The sequence below is a fragment of the Xenopus tropicalis genome, chromosome 8 (assembly GCF_000004195.4).
Source record: "Xenopus tropicalis strain Nigerian chromosome 8, UCB_Xtro_10.0, whole genome shotgun sequence".
Lineage (NCBI taxonomy): Eukaryota > Metazoa > Chordata > Amphibia > Anura > Pipidae > Xenopus > Xenopus tropicalis.
In genome coordinates, this window is record NC_030684.2 from 17,295,057 (window position 1) to 17,313,726 (window position 18,670).

At 41.6% G+C, this 18,670-nt stretch overlaps 1 long non-coding RNA gene across 3 annotated transcripts; it reads left to right on the forward strand.

The window, feature by feature from the left end:
- The first annotated feature begins 14,790 nt into the window (after window positions 1–14,790).
- On the forward strand, window positions 14,791–16,672 carry LOC116406608. Of its 3 annotated transcripts, XR_004219683.1 has the most exons (7): window positions 14,791–14,815; window positions 14,934–14,981; window positions 15,857–15,892; window positions 16,007–16,051; window positions 16,162–16,200; window positions 16,467–16,502; window positions 16,633–16,672. It is a non-coding gene; the product is annotated as an uncharacterized LOC116406608 (long non-coding RNA). The 3 variants fall into 3 exon arrangements; XR_004219684.1 differs by lacking the exon at window positions 15,857–15,892; XR_004219682.1 differs by having other exon boundaries at window positions 14,798–14,981.
- Window positions 16,673–18,670: the final 1,998 nt, after the last annotated feature.

An 18,670-nucleotide genomic window follows, 5' to 3' on the forward strand; every position in this document is an offset into this window, starting at 1 on the left:
TTATTTTAAATAAAAACCGTAAAAATAGTTTCCTTTATTTTGTTGTAATAAAAACAGTCCCTGTAATTGATCTTAAATATATTAGATATAATTACTCCTTTATTGGAGGGCAAAATAACCTTATGGGTGTATTATGTTAAATAACTTTTAGTAGATTTATTTAAAGTCAAAATGATGGTAAGACCCCTATCTGGAAATCTCAGGTCCCAGGATGGTCTAAATACGGGTCCTTTTTACCATAGTACATAGGGTTGAAAAAAGACCAGAGTCCATCAAGTTCAACCCACTCAAGTAAATCCGAGCACCCGACAACCCACACCTACCAGATCTATACACTCCACCATACATACACGTATATATACAACCACTAGTGACTAACTGTAGATATAGTAGTCACAATAGCCTTGGATATTCTGATTGATCAAGAACTCGATCCAGGCCCCTCTTATAGGCATTAACAGCATCTTGCCATTACCCATCACTAGGAAGGGCATTCCCCCAAACCTCACTGCCCCTCACCGTGAGGAAACCCCTACGCTGGCTGCAAATGGGAAGCTCCGTTCCTCTAATCTATAGGGGGGGCCTCTGGTGCGCTGATTGTTTTTATGGGAAAAAAGAACATCCCCCAACTGCCTATAATCCCCTCTAATGTACTTGTACAGAGTAATCATGTCCCCTCGCAAGCGCCTCTTTTCCAGAGAAAACAACCCCAACCCTGACAGTCTCACCTCATAGTTTAACCCTTCCATCCCCTTAACCAGTTTAGTTGCACGTCTCTGCCACTCTCTCCAGCTCATTAATATCCCTTCTTTAAAGGACTGGAGCCCCAAAACTGCCCCCATACTCAAGGTGAGGCCTTACCAGGGACCTATAAAGGGGCAAAATTATGTTCTCATCCCTTGAGTCAATGCCTTTTTTATTACAAGACAGCACTTTATTTGCTTTAGTAGCCACAGAATGACACTGCCTGGAATTAGACAACTTGTGATCTACAAAAAACCCCTAGATCCTTCTCCATTAAGGATGCCCCCAACACACTACCATTCAGTAGATAGTTCGCGTTTATATTATTTCTACCAAAGTGCATAACTTTGCACTTATCAACATTGAACCTCATTTTCCAGTTTGCTGCCCAGTTTTCTAATTTTGTTCAAATCGCTCTGCAAAGCGGCAGCATCCTGCCATGGAACTTATAGTTTTGCACAATTTTGTGTCATCAGCAAAATAGAAACAGTACTGTCTATGCCCACCTCCAGGTCATTAATAAACAAGTTAAAAAGCAAAGGACCAAGGACTGACCCCTGCGGTACCCACTAACCACACTGGTCCAATTAGAAAATGTTCCATTTACCACCACTCTTTGTACTCTATCCTTCAGCCAGTTCTCTATCCAATTACAAATATTATGTTCTAGGCCAATATTCCTTAATTTGATCATTAACCTTCTGTGAGGTACTGTATCAAACGCTTTAGTCCAAGTAGATGACATCAACTGCCATTCCAGCATCAAGGTTCCTGCTCACCTCCTCATAAAAGGCGACTAAATTAGTCTGGCAAGATCTGTTACGCATAAAGCCATGCTGGCACAAATTAACAGTATTGTGAACTGCAATGTATTCAAGTACCCTATCCCTTATTACCCCTTTCCTACTACTGATGTCAGACTAACAGGCCTATAGTTTTCAGGCTGAGAACGGGATCCCTTTTAAATAATGGCACCACATTAGCAATCCGCCAGTCTCTCGGCACCATGCCAGACCTCACACGATCCTGAAAAATTAAGTGAAGAGGTTTGGCAATCACAGTGCCTCAGCTCATTTAATACCCTGGGATGAATCCCATTCCGGCCCTGGACCTTTGTACCTGTAGTTTATTCTAAACGTACCCATGTAAATCATGCAGGTACTTGTTGCCCCAGACCTTTCAGGCATAGGGAGTGGAAAGCAACTGTAAATAGCAAAAGGTCAGCACTGACCATGGCCGTGTGGTTAAAATAATACAGAAGACGAGTGTTTAGGAATAATATTAGGGATTAATATCTATATAATAACATGGACTCTTGATCTTCTGCTTTTAAGGAGCTCAGAGGGGTTGTCTGCCTTGTGTCCCCAATAATAGTACTAAATATTTGTGACATATTTGCAATATATAAACTAGGGGTGTCCAGTCTGCAGCCCCCCTGATTTGTATAGAACTAGAACTGCCCTGGAGGGTTACAGGCTGGGGGGCATCAGCCAATTACCCCTTGATCAAGGATGAGCCTTGCAGGTGCCTCTTGCCTGTTTTTACTTGATGAAACGAGTAATTCTGCAGCTTTGCCAACCCGAGCTCCTACATGTACAGCGACACCTCCCAGATACCGACTATCCCTCCATTCCCAGGCACCGTCACTGGTTTCATTTCCCTCCTGTTTCTCTCTTTGTTCAATACTTCCCAGTAATATATCGTTACATATAAGGTGTAAGTAACTGAAATAACAGCACCCATTTAGTATGTGATGTATGGAGAGCCAGGTTTCCCTGGGAAATGATTTTCAGTCCCATTAAAGAAATATGGCCTATTCTCATAGCAGTAACCCTTCAGCATATAGTAACTTTTTATCAATATTGTTCCTTTGCTTTCTGGAACTTAAGAAAAACTATCCCAATGCTAAGTAAGAAATCAAATTGTTCCTTCCTAGGGAGGCAATTGGGATAGGCTGAGTACTGCAACCGCTAATACCCATAGGGCCAAGCCACCTTAGGAGACTTTTTGTGACCCTGTAGTATTGGCCACTTTTTGTGACCCTGTAGTATTGGCCACTTTTTGTGACCCTGTAGTATTGGCCAGTATTGGCCACTTTTTGTTTTTTGTGACCCTGCGGTCTCCACCCAACCCATGGCTTCCAACTCCTCCATCTCTATAACATGTACAGAAATGATTTACTAGTGAGGAATTGTGCCCAACACATACTAATATATGCAATATAAATGATACAAACAATTGCATTTTAAGATTTATTTGAACACTTTTTAATACAACTACATTTGGTGTAGGTTAAGGGGAATGGGAACGGGTGGGAAAGGGTGAGGGTTATATTAACTATTTTGTTTAACTACTGATTTAATAGATCTCCCACTCTTCAAGCAGACTGCACAAACCAAGGACTCGGGTGCCGTTTCTGGACATTTCTGAATTTTTTATGTTAATAATTATTATTAAGTGAGGACATGAATAGGTATGGGGTGGGGGTGGGAAAGGGTGATGGGGAGTCTATATTTGTATTTAGCAATATTTTTCAATTCTAACTGCCTTCTGCCTCAAAACATGTGCCATCCTGGAGACGGCATTGCCAAAATCCAGGTCTCAGTTGCTGGCGAGGTCAAGTTCTTCACATTGGCCCGACCCTACAAAGAGATAAAGTACGGTGAGTGACATTTTGGTTGGCGTACCCACTGTGGCCTCATCCTCTGCCTCTGTTTAACTATTTAAACTTATGTAAAACCAATGTTTGATATATTGATCATATGTTAAATACAACAATCTACAACGAACATTCAGACTGAAATTGTAGAATAACGGGGCCTGGAAATCATACAAAACTGTCTGACTGATCGAATAAATGGCCGATCGCCATAGAACGAATGTTATTGGAACGATAATTCGGAGCCCACACACGGTCTGAAAATGGTACAATTTTATTGGTGCGTGTACAGCCAGCTTTACATGTTTACATACTGTATGTACATATTGAGTAAAAAAAAATAAAAAATAAGGGGGGGTTTTATACAGAGGGACCAATCTTGGGGTCCAGACACAGAGAATCCCCTGTATAAAGCAATTCTTTTAGGCATCTTGAATGATCCCGGGACCAGAAGTACCTACACCTCAACGTATATACTTCATCAAATGTTAGCTGAATTAGGAGAAAAGTTTTAATATACAGGTAGGGGATCCGTTATCCAGAAACCCGTTATCCAGAAAGCTCCAAATTATGGAAAGTCTGTCTCCCATAGACTCCATTTTAATCAAATATTTCAGAATTTATCTCTGTAATAATAAAACAGTACCTGTACTTGATCCCAACTAAGATATAATTACCCCTTATTGGGGCAGAACAGCCCTATTGGGTTTATTTCATGGTTAAATGATTCCCTTTTCTCTGTAATAATAAAACAGTACCTGTACTTGATCCCAACTAAGATATAATTACCCCTTATTGGGGCAGAACAGTCCTATTGGGTTTATTTAATGGTTAAATGATTCCCTTTTCTCTGTAATAATAAAACAGTACCTGTACTTGATCCCAACTAAGATATAATTACCCCTTATTGGGGGCAGAACAGTCCTATTGGGTTTATTTAATGGTTAAAACATTCCCTTTTCTCTGTAATAATAAAACAGTACCTGTACTTGATCCCAACTAAGATATAATTACCCCTTATTGGCAGGCCCGAATTTGTGGCGAGGCCACAAAGGCCCGGGTCTAGGGCGGCACATACACAGGGGCGGCATGCCGCCCCGCCGCAAGCAAATTTTAACATTTTGCTCCAATACGGAGCAATGGGGACATCTCCCCACTGCTCCGTATGGGAGTTCTGAATTAGGCGCTTGTGCATGCGCATTAGCGGTCACGGGGGGGGGCTTGTTCACGTATGCGCAAGTTAGGCGCTTGCGCATGCGCATTCGCGTTTTCGCGGCAGGGGTGGGGGGGCGCCCCAAGTACAAATCCGGCCCTGCTTATTGGGGCAGAACAGTCCTATTGGGTTTATTTAATGGTTAAATGATTCCCTTTTCTCTGTAATAATAAAACAGTACCTGTACTTGATCCCAACTAAGATATAATTACCCCTTATTGGGGGCAGAACAGTCCTATTGGGTTTATTTAATGGTTAAATGATTCCCTTTTCTCTGTAATAATAAAACAGTACCTGTACTTGATCCCAACTAAGATATAATTACCCCTTATTGGGGCAGAACAGCCCTATTGGGTTTATTTAATGGGGATGTTCTTTTTTCCCATAAAAACAATCAGAGCACCAGAGGCCCCCCCTTTAGAGGAACAGAACTTTCATTTGAAGCAGCCTAGGGGGGTCCCCAATGTGGGGCCTTTCTGGTACTGGGGGCCTTGGGCAAATGCCGTCTGTACTGGGAAGCTACCACTGGCCCCAGCAGGGCATTTGGCTCTAAGGCTGCCTATCAGTTCTGTAATATGAGCCATAACATTACATGTATGGATTCCGTGTGCAGCAGGTACTTGGGGTTTCCAGTCGCGGGGCCCCGTCTCAAGCTTTGGGGGACAACAAAACTTTCACTAGATTCATCAAAGGGTTCATGGAGGATGATAATGTGTGGGGGCAACAGTGAGAGTGAGGGGCAGGGGGGGGATGTACAGGAGTTTGGTGGAGGGATAAGGATCATGGCTCCCAGCACAGAGTTTTGTTAAGGTTTAAAAACCCAGAGAAACCATTTTTATACCCAATTCTGCCTATTCCTACTAGAAGTCCCAACCTATTTGGGGGGGTTTACTGCCGTGTCCATTCTGGCCCGTTACTGCCGCAGGGCCCCTAACAGCACCATAGTTTATCCCTCAGTTCCTTGGGGATAGGGATGAAGGGATTTAGGCAGCAGAGGGCTGTTCATTTGCCAGTCTCTGGCTGCTCAGGGTCAGTAATACAATATATAATCACTTTATGGCAGGGAATGTAGAATTTCCTCTTTAGTTATAAAATGCTGTGCTGGCAGGCCTGCCTTGAGGAATCATGGGGTCCCATACGATTTAGCTAGCAGGCCCCTCCCACCCTGGGTACTCCAGCTATTGCTCCGCCTTTTTTCTGTGTCCCCTGGGACCCCAAATAAATAAAATGGCTTATTAATCAAATACCATGCTTACTGTGCCCCATAATGTATTAACTAGAGAACACACTAACCCTCTGCCTGTGAGATCCTGCCCCCCTGCCTCAGGGCCTCTGATTGAACTGCCCCAATGTCTCACTGCAATGGCAATCCTGCCTGCTATCTACTGCCCCCTAGAGGAACTAGATAGCAGGTAATGGTAAACAACAATTTTGATTTGTTATGGTGGTGCAAGAAATACTCTCCCATTGGCTGCAGGTTGCTCGTTTGTGTACAAGTGTGTATGAGTGTGTATATGTGTGTTTATGGGTGTGTATGAGTGTGTATGGGTGTGTGTATGGGTGTGTATATGTGTATATTGGTGTGGTGGGTGTGTATATCTGTGTGGGTGTGTATGGGTGTGTATATATGTGTATGGGTGTGTACATGTGTGTATGAGTGTGTATATGTGTGTATGAGTGTGTGTATGAGTGTGTATATGTGTGTATGGGTGTGTATATGTGTGTGTGTGTATGTGTGTGTATATGTGTGTATGAGTGTGTATATGTGTGTATGGGTGTGTATATGTGTGTATGAGTGTGTATATGTGTGTATGGGTGTGTATATGTGTGTGTATGGTGTGTGTGTGTGTATGGGTGTGTATATGTATGAGTATGGGTGTGTATATGTGTGTATGAGTGTGTATGTGTGTGTATATGTGTGTATGTGTGTATATGTGTGTGTGTGTGTGTGTGTGTGTGTGTGTATGGGTGTGTATATGTATGATGTGGTGTGTATATTGTGTGTATGGTGTGTATATGTATGAGTATGGGTGTGTATATGTGTGTATGGGTGTGTATATGTGTGTATGAGTGTGTATATGTGTGTATGAGTGTGTGTATGAGTGTGTATGTGTGTATGAGTGTGTATATGTGTGTGTATATGTGTGTATGAGTGTGTATATGTGTGTATGGGTGTGTATATGTGTGTGTATGGGTGTGTATATGTATGAGTATGGTGTGTATATGTGAGTATGGGTGTGTATGTGTGTGTATGTGTGTATATGTATGAGTATGGGTGTGTATATGTGTGTATGGGTGTGTATATGAGTGTGTATATGTGTGTATGGGTGTGTATATGTGTGTGTATATATGTGTATAGGTGTGTATATGTGTGTATGGGTGTGTATATGTGTATATGTGTGTGTATATGTATGAGTGTGGGTGTGTGTATATGTGTGTATGGGTGTGTATATGTATGAGTGTGGGAGTACTTATAGCATCATATAACCCATGTATATAAAGGTTTATGTAAATGCCCTGTAATTTGGGAAGGTCTTTAATGAACCTTTTAGAATTAAACCCTTTTGAACCTCTGCCAACACCACCTTTATCCTGCATTGGCCTCATACCTGCCCCCATGTTACCCTCTCCCTTTGCTGGGTGGAGCTGCCATACCACTTGCCTCTTCCATGTTTCATTGACACCAGGAAAGCAGAGCGATTTATATAAAGACACCCAGAATGATCCAGTGAATGAACACTCAGATGTGGCAGCAATATGGCAATTTACACTAATATGTCAGATGTGAGTGTGTTGCACAGTGTGAGCTTAATGCAGTTGGTCTGTTTAATAGGAAAATAAATCATGATCAAATTGAGGAATATTGGCCTAGAACATAATATTTGTAATTGGATAGAGAACTGGCTGAAGGATAGAGTACAAAGAGTGGTGGTAAATGGAACATTTTCTAATTGGGCCAGTGTGGTTAGTGGGAGTACCGCAGGGGTCAGTCCTTGGCCTTTGCTTTTTAACTTGTTTATTAATGACCTGGAGGTGGGCATAGACCAGTACTGTTCTATTTTGCTGATGACACAAAATTGTGCAAAACTATAAGTTCCATGCAGGATGCTGCCGCTTTGCAGAGCGATTTGACAAAATTTGGAAAACGGGGCAGCAAACTGGAAAATGAGGTTCAATGTTGACAAGTGCAAAGTTATGCACTTTGGTAAAAATAATATAAACGCAAACTATCTACTGAATGGTAGTGTGTTGGGGGCATCCTTAATGGAGAAGGATCTAGGGGTTTTGTTGATAACAAGTTGTCTAATTCCAGGCAGTGTCATTCTGTGGCTACTAAGCAATAAAGTGCTGTCTTGTATAAAAAAGGGCATTGACTCAAGGGATGAGAACATATTTTTGCCTCTTTATAGGTCCCTGGTAAGGCCTCACCGTGAGTATGCAGTGCAGTTTTTGGGCTCCAGTCCTTAAGAAGGATATTAATGAGCTGGAGAGAGTGCAGAGACTGCAACTAAACTGGTTAGGGGATGGAAGATTTAAACTATGAGGTGAGACCTGTCAGGGTTGGGGTTGTTTTCTCTGGAAAAGAGGCGCTTGCGAGGGGACATGATTACTCTGTACAAGTACATTAGAGGGGATTATAGGCAGTTGGGGGATGTACTTTTTTCCCATAAAAACAATCAGCGCACCAGAGTCACCCCTTTAGATTAGAGGAACAGAGCTTCCATTTGAAGCAGCGTAGGTGGTTTTTCACGGTGAGGGCAGTGAGGTATGGAATGCCCTTCCTAGTGATGTGGTAATGGCAGACTCTGTTAAGGCCTTTAAGAGGGGCCTGGATGAGTTTTTGGAAAAAGCAGAATATCCAAGGCTATTGTGATACTAATATCTACAGTTAGTATTACTGTTGTATATATATAGTTTATGTATGTGAGTGTATAGATTGGTTAGTATAGGTTGTGTGCTGGGTTTACTCGGATGGGTTGAACTTGATGGACAATGGTCTTTTTTGAACCCTATGTAACTATGTAACTACTATGAACACAACCATAATTCTAAATGGGATTATTTCTCATTATTGTAAGTCTAATATCCCCGTGACTCAAACAGGGCTATCCAATGGTGTCTGAACTTTTATGTTACCCCTCGGCAAGTCAGGGGTACGGGAATGATGGGAATGTTCAGCTGGAGGGGTGCAGCACTGATACACTGGGGGGGGGGGCATTAAGGAAATAATGGCAGAAATGGAGAAATCACTGGGTGGGACTCTGGGCCAGCACTTGGGGGTATCAGTCTTGGGTTTGTACTTATTCTAATATAAATGTCATTATGGGAGAGTTGGGGTTGGTGGGAGGAATGGGGAGCAGGGAGACTGCAACCTCTCGGGATAAATACACAGAAGGATAGAAAGGGATTTGGTACCAGATTCCTTCATATTCTTATTTCTCTCCTGTAAGTTACACTGTATGTAAGTGTCAGGGCTAAAGGGTATAGAGATACAAGTCTCAGAGCTGCCCTATTCCCAGCCTCCAACTGTCACTGCCATAAGTCTGATGGCTGCCAGTTGGTACCTGCCTGGGAGAGACCACGGGCTGAAGTAAGGGAGACAGTAATGACTGTGTCTTTTGGTTGCTAGGGTCCCACTTACTTTAGCAACATATACATGTGTGGCAAAACTTGCAGCCAATCACAGTAGGAACTAGAAAGGGAAGTTTGAGAACAAACTTCATGTTGGGTTGAAAAACATGAAGTCACTGATTGGGCTCCGCCCACTTTTTCTAACCTTGGACCCACAGTTATACCAGTAAAACAAACTGTGCAAAGTTTGGGGACCCTGTTTTAATAGTGTCTGAATGGCAGCAATTTAAATTTCCCCACTGAAAGTCAACGACATGCTATTGGCGGTTGGTGACTCCACCCCCTTTTTTCTAACCTGGAACTGCAGTTACCCAGTGACTAACTCTGCGAAGTTTAGGGGCCCTGGGATTTATAGTTTAAAGAACGGCAGCAATTAAAATTTAAACCAATAAAAGTCAATAGGTGAATTGTGATTGGTGGTTGGTGGCTCCGCCCCACTTTTTCTAACTTTGAATGGCAAATACCCAGTGACTAACTCTGGAAACTTTAACAACCCTGGAATTAATATTTAAAAATGGCATCAGTTTAAATATAAACCAATGAAATCTAATGGGTGGGAAAATGGATTGGCTGTTGGTGGCTCCTCCCACTTGTTTGGGAACCCTGACATAAATAGTGTGAGCAAGCAACATTTTAAATATAAACCAAAAAACTTTTCAAAACTAAAATTGCAGTCCCCTAGTGACCAACTGTGAAAACTGTGGGGACCCTGGTGTTAATACTGTGAGACTGGCAGCAGGCTGGATTTCCCCCATTGAAAGTCAATAGGTAAATCTGATTGGCTGTTGGTGGCTCTGCCCACTTTTTCTTACCTTGAACCGCAGTCACCTGGAGCCTAACCCTGCAAAGTTTGGGGACCCCAGTGTTATTAGTGTGAGGACTGGCAGCAGGTTGGATTTTCTGCCAAGTCAATAGGTAAAATCTGATTGGCTGTTCACATCTCCGCCCACTTTTGGGCATCCAATAATCATCCTATTTTCATTCAGCTGAGCCCATGACTGTGTGATTCAAGTTTGGGGGGTGTGGCCGTCACAGCTGTAAGATTGGCAGCAGTTTCAATTTCCCCATAAAAGTCAATTATTAAATTTGATTGGCTGTTGTTGGGCCCCTCCACTTTGGGTCATCCAACAAATGTTGCTGCTTCATTCGGGCAACCCCATGATTATGTTATTCAAGTTTGGGGGGGTGCAGCTTCAAGCTGTAAGTGTGGCAAGCAGTTTGAAAATCTTCCCTGTCAAAGTCAATGGGAAAATTGAGGGGTTCGGAGCGGCGCCACAGAAAAAAGACGGGGGGCGGGATCACTTAGAAAGCACAAGCAACCTGCTCCGCCTATAGGGCGAAGAAGTTGTGGGGAGTTTGGGTGTTGTACCCCTAAACCTGTAGGAGGAGAAGCATTTAGAAAATGGGGGGCGCTAAGAATAAGAAGAAGCGGAAGAATAAGCTAAAGTCGAAGAACAGTCTGTTGGGGTCAACAAAAGTCATAGCACCCCAATTCCGAATAAGCCGCATGGTTTGACACCTCATTCATGGGTCTACGACAGATGGTGGTTAATTGCCGCCTGCTGGCAACTCCTATAACTGTCACTGGCCTACGTGTCCCAGCATCCCCTATCAGAGCTGCAGACTGTAGCCCTATAACTGTCACTAGCCTACATGTCCCAGCATCCCCTATCAGAGCTGCAGCTGTAGCCCTATAACTGTCACTGGCCTACATGTCCCAGCATCCCTATCAGAGCTGCAGCCTGTAGCCCTATAACTGTCACTAGCCTACATGTCCCAGCATCCCTATCAGAGCTGCAGCCTGTAGCCCTATAACTGTCACTGGCCTACATGTCCCAGCATCCCCTATCAGGCTGCAGTCTGTAGCCCTATAACTGTCCACTAGGCCTACATTGTCCCAGCATCCCCTATCAGAGACTGGCAGCCATGGTAGCCCTATAACTTGTCACTGGGCCTACATGTCCCGGCATCCCCTATTCAGAGCTGGCCTGTAGGCCCTATAACTTGTCACTGGCCTACATGTCCCAGCATCCCCTATCAGAGCTGCAGCTGTAGCCCTATAACTGTCACTGGCCTACCTATGTCCCAGCAATCCCCTATCCAGAGCTGCAGCCTGTAAGCCCGGTATAACTGTCACTGGCCTACATATGCCCAGGCCATTTCCCCCTATCAGAGCTTGCAGCCTGTAGTCCCTATAACTGTCACTGGCCTACTGTGGTCCCCCAAGGCAATTCCCCCCCTAATCAAAGGAAGGCTGGGCCAAGGTCTTGGTTTAGTCCTATAACTGTCACTGGGCCACATGTTCCCCAGCATCCCCTATCAGAGCTGCAGCCCTGTAGTCCTATAACTGTCACTGGGCCTACGGTCCCAGCATCCCGCTATCACGCAGCTGCCAGCCTGGTAGTCCTATAACTGTCACTGCCTACATGTCCAGCATCCCCTATCAGAGCTGCAGCCTGTAGTCCTATAACTGTCACTGGCCTACATGTCCCAGCATCCCCTATCAGAGCTGCAGCCTGTAGTCCTATAACTGTCAACTGGCCTACGTGTCCCAGCATCCCCTATCAGGCTGCAGCCTGTAGTCCTATAACTGTCACTGGCCGACGATTTCCCAGCATCCCTATCAGAGCTGCAGCCTGTAGGTCCTATAACTGTCACTGGCCTACGTGTCCAGGCATCCCCTATCAGAGCTGCAGCCTGTAGTCCTATAACTGTCACTGGCCTACCATGTCCCAGCATCCCCTATCAGAGCTGCAGCCTGTAGTCCTATAACTGTCACTGGTCTACATGTCCCAGCATCCCCTATCAGAGCTGCAGCCTGTAGTCCTATAACTGTCACTGGCCTACATGTCCCAGCATCCCCCTATCAGAGCTGCAGTCTGTGTCCCTTGCCATCTGGTTGTCAGCGCCCCATTTACCTTAGTACCATTTAGTGAGGTGATCCAGCAGCCAATTACAGTTGGGCTACTGTGATTGGCTTGTAACCCATACAGCTAATCTGTACCATACAGACACTCAACAGGGGATACAGTTAAGGCAGCCCCATCATTCCCAACCCATTGCCCTTTATATTCCATGAAATCCAAATAAGTGCTGTAACCCTCCCCTTGCTTTCTATGGGATCCCCTCTATTTGGAGCTGCATTCTTGCTACTCCCCCCTATGTGCAGATTGATACCCCCGGCCCATGTATTGGTACATTCTGTCTAACAGTCAGGCTCTCAGTATCTCTTGCTAGTAATGATGGCATCAACATGGGCTGGAGCAAGGGATTGTGGGAGTTCTAGTAACAGAGCTCGGAATTACAGGCCGTCTCTCATAGACTCCATTATAAGAAAATAATTCAAATTTTTAAAAATGATTCCTTAAGATATAATTACCCTTATTGGGGGCAGAACAGCCCTATTGGGTTTATTTAATGGTTAAATGATTCCCTTTTCTCTGTAATAATAAAACAGTACCTGTACTTGATCCCAACTAAGATATAATTACCCTTATTGGGGGCAGAACAGCCCTATGGGTTTAATTACAGTTGAAATAATTTTTGTAGCAGACTTAGGTAGGAGATCCCAATTACAGAAAGACCGCTTATCTGGAAACCCAGATCCCGAGCATTCTGGATAATAGATCCTATACCTGTACATATACATACTGTATTAGCTCAATATAAACAGCACAATAATGCCCTGTATTGTTAGTTATTATATTATACATCCATATATCAATATCAACTGCCCAATAACCTTACCCCTGCCATTATTAGTATCAGTATTACAGCCCCCCCAGTGCCCATAACTCCTGTCAGTAATCGCATTGCTTGAGCCATTGTGATGTCACAGTGCAGGCAGCTGTATTGTGATGTCACAATGCAGAAAGCTGAGGTTGTTGCTAAGCAGCCTGGGATCGGCACATTCTTTCTTACGCGAGCAAGGTGAGTGGAGCTCCGTTACAAGGGGGGACATTATGGAAATAAAGGTTTAGGGACAGATTTATCAGTGTAACAAGTGGGGGAAGGATACACCCGCGCGACTGTATTTAATTCCCTACTACAGAGTGTAACATAGTGGGGGGGATATTTATTATAGAGAGCAATTTGGGAATAAGCCATATTTAAAAAGCTTTTCATGACATTCGCACTGTGAATAAAATTCGCTATTACGTTTGTACATTAAATGCGCCAGTCGCGTCCGGCTTTATACATATAAACAGGGGCGGGGCAAATATGTTCCCTGTGCCAATCATTTCCATTGTAAGATCCCAGGGGGAGGGGCCAATATAAATACAATACAGTATATACTATACATACAGTTTCCTTTCCCTACGGGGATTTATCACCCTACCAATTCTAATATATTTTATTGGATTCCACACCGTGTTTTCTTCCTTTTATTTATCTATATTGGTCGTCTTTTATCATTCGTAAATAGTATTATTTTTTTTTTTAAATTCAGAGGTTTACCCCTTATGTAATAAAAGCCACTAAGCACTGTGTGCAGTAACTCATAGCAACCAATACATTGTTTTGGCTTTGTGACCAGTAAATGCTGCTGATTGGTTGCTATGGGTTGCTATGGGGAAACGTAATTATGTTGGTTAGCGCCCCCCATTTTCTAAACGCTACTCCTCCTATAACTTTAGGGGTACAACACCCAAACTCCCCACACTTCTTCGCCTTATAGCAGAGCAGTTTGCTTGTGTTTTTCTAAGCGATCCCGCCCCCCGTCTTTTTGTGGCGCCGCTCCGAACCCCCCAATTTTCCCATTGACTTTGACGGGGAAGATTTTCAAAACTGCTGCCAATCTTACAGCTTTGAAGCTGCACCCCCCAAACTTGAATGGCATAGTCATGGGGTCAGCTTGAATGAAAAGATGATATATGTGGATGCCCAAAAGTGGGCAGGGCTATGAACATCCAATCAGATTTTATCTATTGACTTTCAATGGGGAAATCCAACCTGCTGCCATTCTCACAGTATTAACCCCGGGGACCCCAAACTCTTCACAGTTGGTCACTAGGGGATTGCAGTTTTATTTGTAGAAAAAGGGGGCGGAGCCACCAACAGCCAATCCGATTTCACCTATTGAATTTTGTTGGCTTAATTCCAGGGTTCCCATTGGGTGACTATGTATTCACGGTTACAAAAAGCCGACAGCCAATCACATCTCATTCAGTGGCTTCACTGTTTTTCAAACCGACATTAAAACACTATTAAAGAAAAGGGTTTGGTACAAGGCTCAAAAGTGGGGCCAAACTGTTTAATGTCTCTATATAAATAATAAATATAAATAAAAGCAACCAATCGGATTACTACCGTTTGCACCAATGATGTTTCTCTCTCTCCGCAGAAAGAATGGCAGCGAAAATGGCGAGGCGCATACTTCGAAAAGTATTTTGTTGCCTCCCACTTTTTAGAAAAGTAAGGGCCTTTGTTTGACTCTAATATCTCTGATTTGGGTTTGCGAATAAAAGTTACCGATTTCCCAACGCGATCGTTACCATTTATAATCCGACTTTATTCTCTTTGTTTTCAGAAACGAATTGTGAAAAGATAAAGAAGTTGTTATTCTGGTAAGGAGGGAACTGCCAAGCAAATATATTGTACCCATCCCAGTTTGCATTTCAGTATAATATCAAATACTTGGCTCTTTATTTCTATTAAATAAACTCTTTTCTTTATGTGAAACAGGTTCAACCAGAAGAACAACAACATCAACCCACTGAAACCATCTGCGAGGTAGCAAAACGGAGAAGCTGCAAAATATCTCTTTCCTCTTCTGTCTTCTTTCCTATCTATCTATCTATCTATCTATCTATCTATCATCTATCTATCTATCTCTCTATCATATATCTATCTATCTCTCTATCATATATCTATCATCTATCTATCTATCTATCTATCTATCTATCTATCATCTATCATCTATCTCTCTCTATCTATCTCTTCTCTCATCCATCCATCTATCTACCTCTATCTATCTATCATCTATCTATCTCTCTATCTATCTATCTACCTACCTATCTATCATCTATCTCTCTATCTATCTATCTATCTATCTATCTATCTATCTATCTTCTATCTCTACTATCTATCTATCTATCTATCTATCTATCTAATCTATCTCTCTATCTATCTATCTATCTTTATCTATCTATCTCCCTATCTATCATCTATCTCTCTATCTCTCTATCTTTCTATCTATCTACCTACCTACCTATCTATCATCTATCATCCATCGCTCTATCTATCTGCCCACCTGTCTCTTTCCTCTTCTTCCCTTTGGACACAGACAGGCGCATACACAGTAAAGGGAAAAAGCAGCTTTTCATGTGTAATTGGCTTTTACCCTACTGCGCCTGTACCTGCCAGTGTATGTAGGCTCCCATAGTTGTACTGCCCCCCTACATTATATATATCCGCTTTGCACCCCTATACTGGCACACACAGTCGGCTCTAGCCATGTGCCCTGCCACATACAATTAATAATCCATTTTAAATACAGATTAATGCAACTGCCAAACCCATAAGGTCACTAGAAATAGTTTTGAGCTTTTCCAGCAAAGAGCCGACTTGATCTCCCTGATCTCATTATTCTCTTTTCTCTTAACCAGCAACCAGTTCCACCTACTGGGAATGTTGTCTCTCAAGTAGCGAGAAATAAATTGTTTACAACTGATAAAAATATGAAGTAAAGTTGCTTGTTTTTGTATTATGAAAGATAAATACCGTATAGAGGCCTGATATCTCTGTCTCTTACGCAGGACAACCCGGAGCAGATTGTGGGGCTTGGAGATAACACCTTCCAAGTAAGTGGGAAAGGCAATAGTGGAAAGTAACTGGTTATTTTGCCCTTTATCAAATACATCATTACAGTAGTGAATGAGTTAATCACACTTTTTTTTAATTCTTTAACCAGGAACAAACAGAAGATGAAACTGGCGTGGATATTCACCAGGTAAGTTAAAATAGACAAAAAAAAAGTTCTTTAAAAAACCTTCCTTTGTATAAAGAATAATTTCTCTTTGGCTAAATAGGAGTATTCACCTGAGCCATCTGACTTTTCCAAATTCACATTTATTGATCTAACAAAGTTATCTATCTATCTATCTATCTATCGCAACTGCCAAACCCATAAGGTCACAAGAAATAGGTTTTAGCTTTTCCAGCAAAGAGCCGAGTTGATCTCCCTGATCTCATTATTCTCTTTTTTTCCTGAACCAGGAACCAGTTGCACCTACTAGTAATGTTGTCGCTCAAGTAAGTCGCAAGAAATACATAATATAAAACTGATAAAAATATGAACTAAAGTTGCTTGTTTTTGTATCATGAAAGATACGTTAAATACCGTATAGAGGGGTGAGGCCTGATATCTCTGTCTCTTACGCAGGAACCCCCAGAGCAGAACAGACAACAAACTTACATCTTTGATGAAGAACCTGAAGAATTTCATGGTTCTAATGAATCAGAGGAAGAGATAGAAAATGACGTAAGTGGAAAATAACTAAATCAGCAACAAATATAATAAGAATAATCCCGATATTGAATGACTTTGAATGTAAAATGTGTTTTTGTGTAATTGTATTTGTCTTTTTCTCTTAACAAGGAGGAACCTGATGAAGAACCTGAAGAATTTCATGGTTCTAATGAATCAGAGGAAGAGGTAGAAAATGACGTAAGTGGAAAATAACTAAATCAGCAACAAATATAATAAGAATAATCCCGATATTGAATGACTTTGAATGTAAAATGTGTTTTTGTGTAATTGTATTTGTCTTTTTCTCTTAACAAGGAGGAACCTGATGAAGAACCTGAAGAATTTCATGGTTCTAATGAATCAGAGGAAGAGCTAGATTATGACGTAAGTGGAAAAGAACTAAATCTGCAACAAATATAATAAGAAAATCCCGATATTGATTGACTTTGAATGTAAAATGTGTTTTTGTGTAATTGTATTTGTCTTTTTCTCTTACCAAGGAGGAACCTGATGAAGAACCTGAAGAATTTCAAGGTTCTAATGAATCAGAGGAAGAGGTAGATTATGACGTAAGTGGAAAAGAACTAAATCTGCAACAAATATATTAAAAAAAATCCCGATATTGATTGACTTTGAATGTAAAATGTGTTTTTGTGTAATTGTATTTGTCTTTTTCTCTTAACAAGGAGGAACCTGATGAAGAACCTGAAGAATTTCATGGTTCTAATGAATCAGAGGAAGAGTTAGATTATGACGTAAGTGGAAAAGAACTAAATCTGCAACAAATATATTAAGAAAATCCCGATATTGATTGACTTTGAACGTAAAATGTGTTTTTGTGTAATTGTATTTGTCTTTTTCTCTTAACAAGGAGGAACCTGATGAAGAACCTGAAGAATTTTATGGTTCTAATGAATCAGAGGAAGAGTTAGATTATGACGTAAGTGGAAAAGAACTAAATCTGCAACAAATATATTAAGAAAATCCCGATATTGATTGACTTTGAACGTAAAATGTGTTTTTGTGTAATTGTTTTTGTCTTTTTCTCTTACCAAGGAGGAATCTGATGAAGAAGAACTTGTTTATGAAGAAATTTATGAAGAAGTTTATGAAGAACTGTATGAAGAAGTTTATGGTTCTTATGAACTAGAGGAAGACTGTGACGTAAGTGGAAAAGAACTGAATCAGCAACAAATATATTAAGAAAATCCCGATAATGAATGCCTTTGAATGTAAAATGTGTTTTTGTGTAATTGTATTTGTCTTTTTCTCTCAACAAGGAGGAACCTGAGGAAGTAGAACTGTATGAAGAATTTTATGGTTCTTATGAATTAGAGGAAGAGGTCGATTATGACGTAAGTGGAAAAGAACTAAATCTGCAACAAATATAATAAGAAAATCCCGATATTGATTGACTTTGAATGTAAAATGTGTTTTTGTGTAATTGTATTTGTCTTTTTCTCTTAACAAGGAGGAATCTGATGAAGAACTTGTTTATGAAGAAGTTTATGAAGAAGTTTATGAAGAAGTTTATGAAGAAGAAGTTTATGGTTCTGATGAATCAGAGGAAGACTATGGCGTAAGTTGAAAAGAACTAAATCTGCAACAAATGTAATAAGAAAATCCCTTAGGATTTTCAATCAGACTCTTTTAACAAGGAAGCTCAAGGGGAAATAACGGCCAAGTGGCTGTGATGATGGCCACATTTGAGATTTCAGGTTTTTTGGGGATTTAAAAAATTCAAATGCTAATAAATCTGCCCCTCAGGGTGCTTTTAGGGCATTTTAATATCCAGGTGTAGGTGTTTAATTACTAGGGGTAATTACTACATAAATGTGGAGATATGCTAAATGGCTAGCTGAAATTACACCTATTATCTCACATTCATTTGTAGTTTCCTAGAATTGACTTTGTTAAACCAAAGATCTGCTCCGTAGCTAATATTATAACA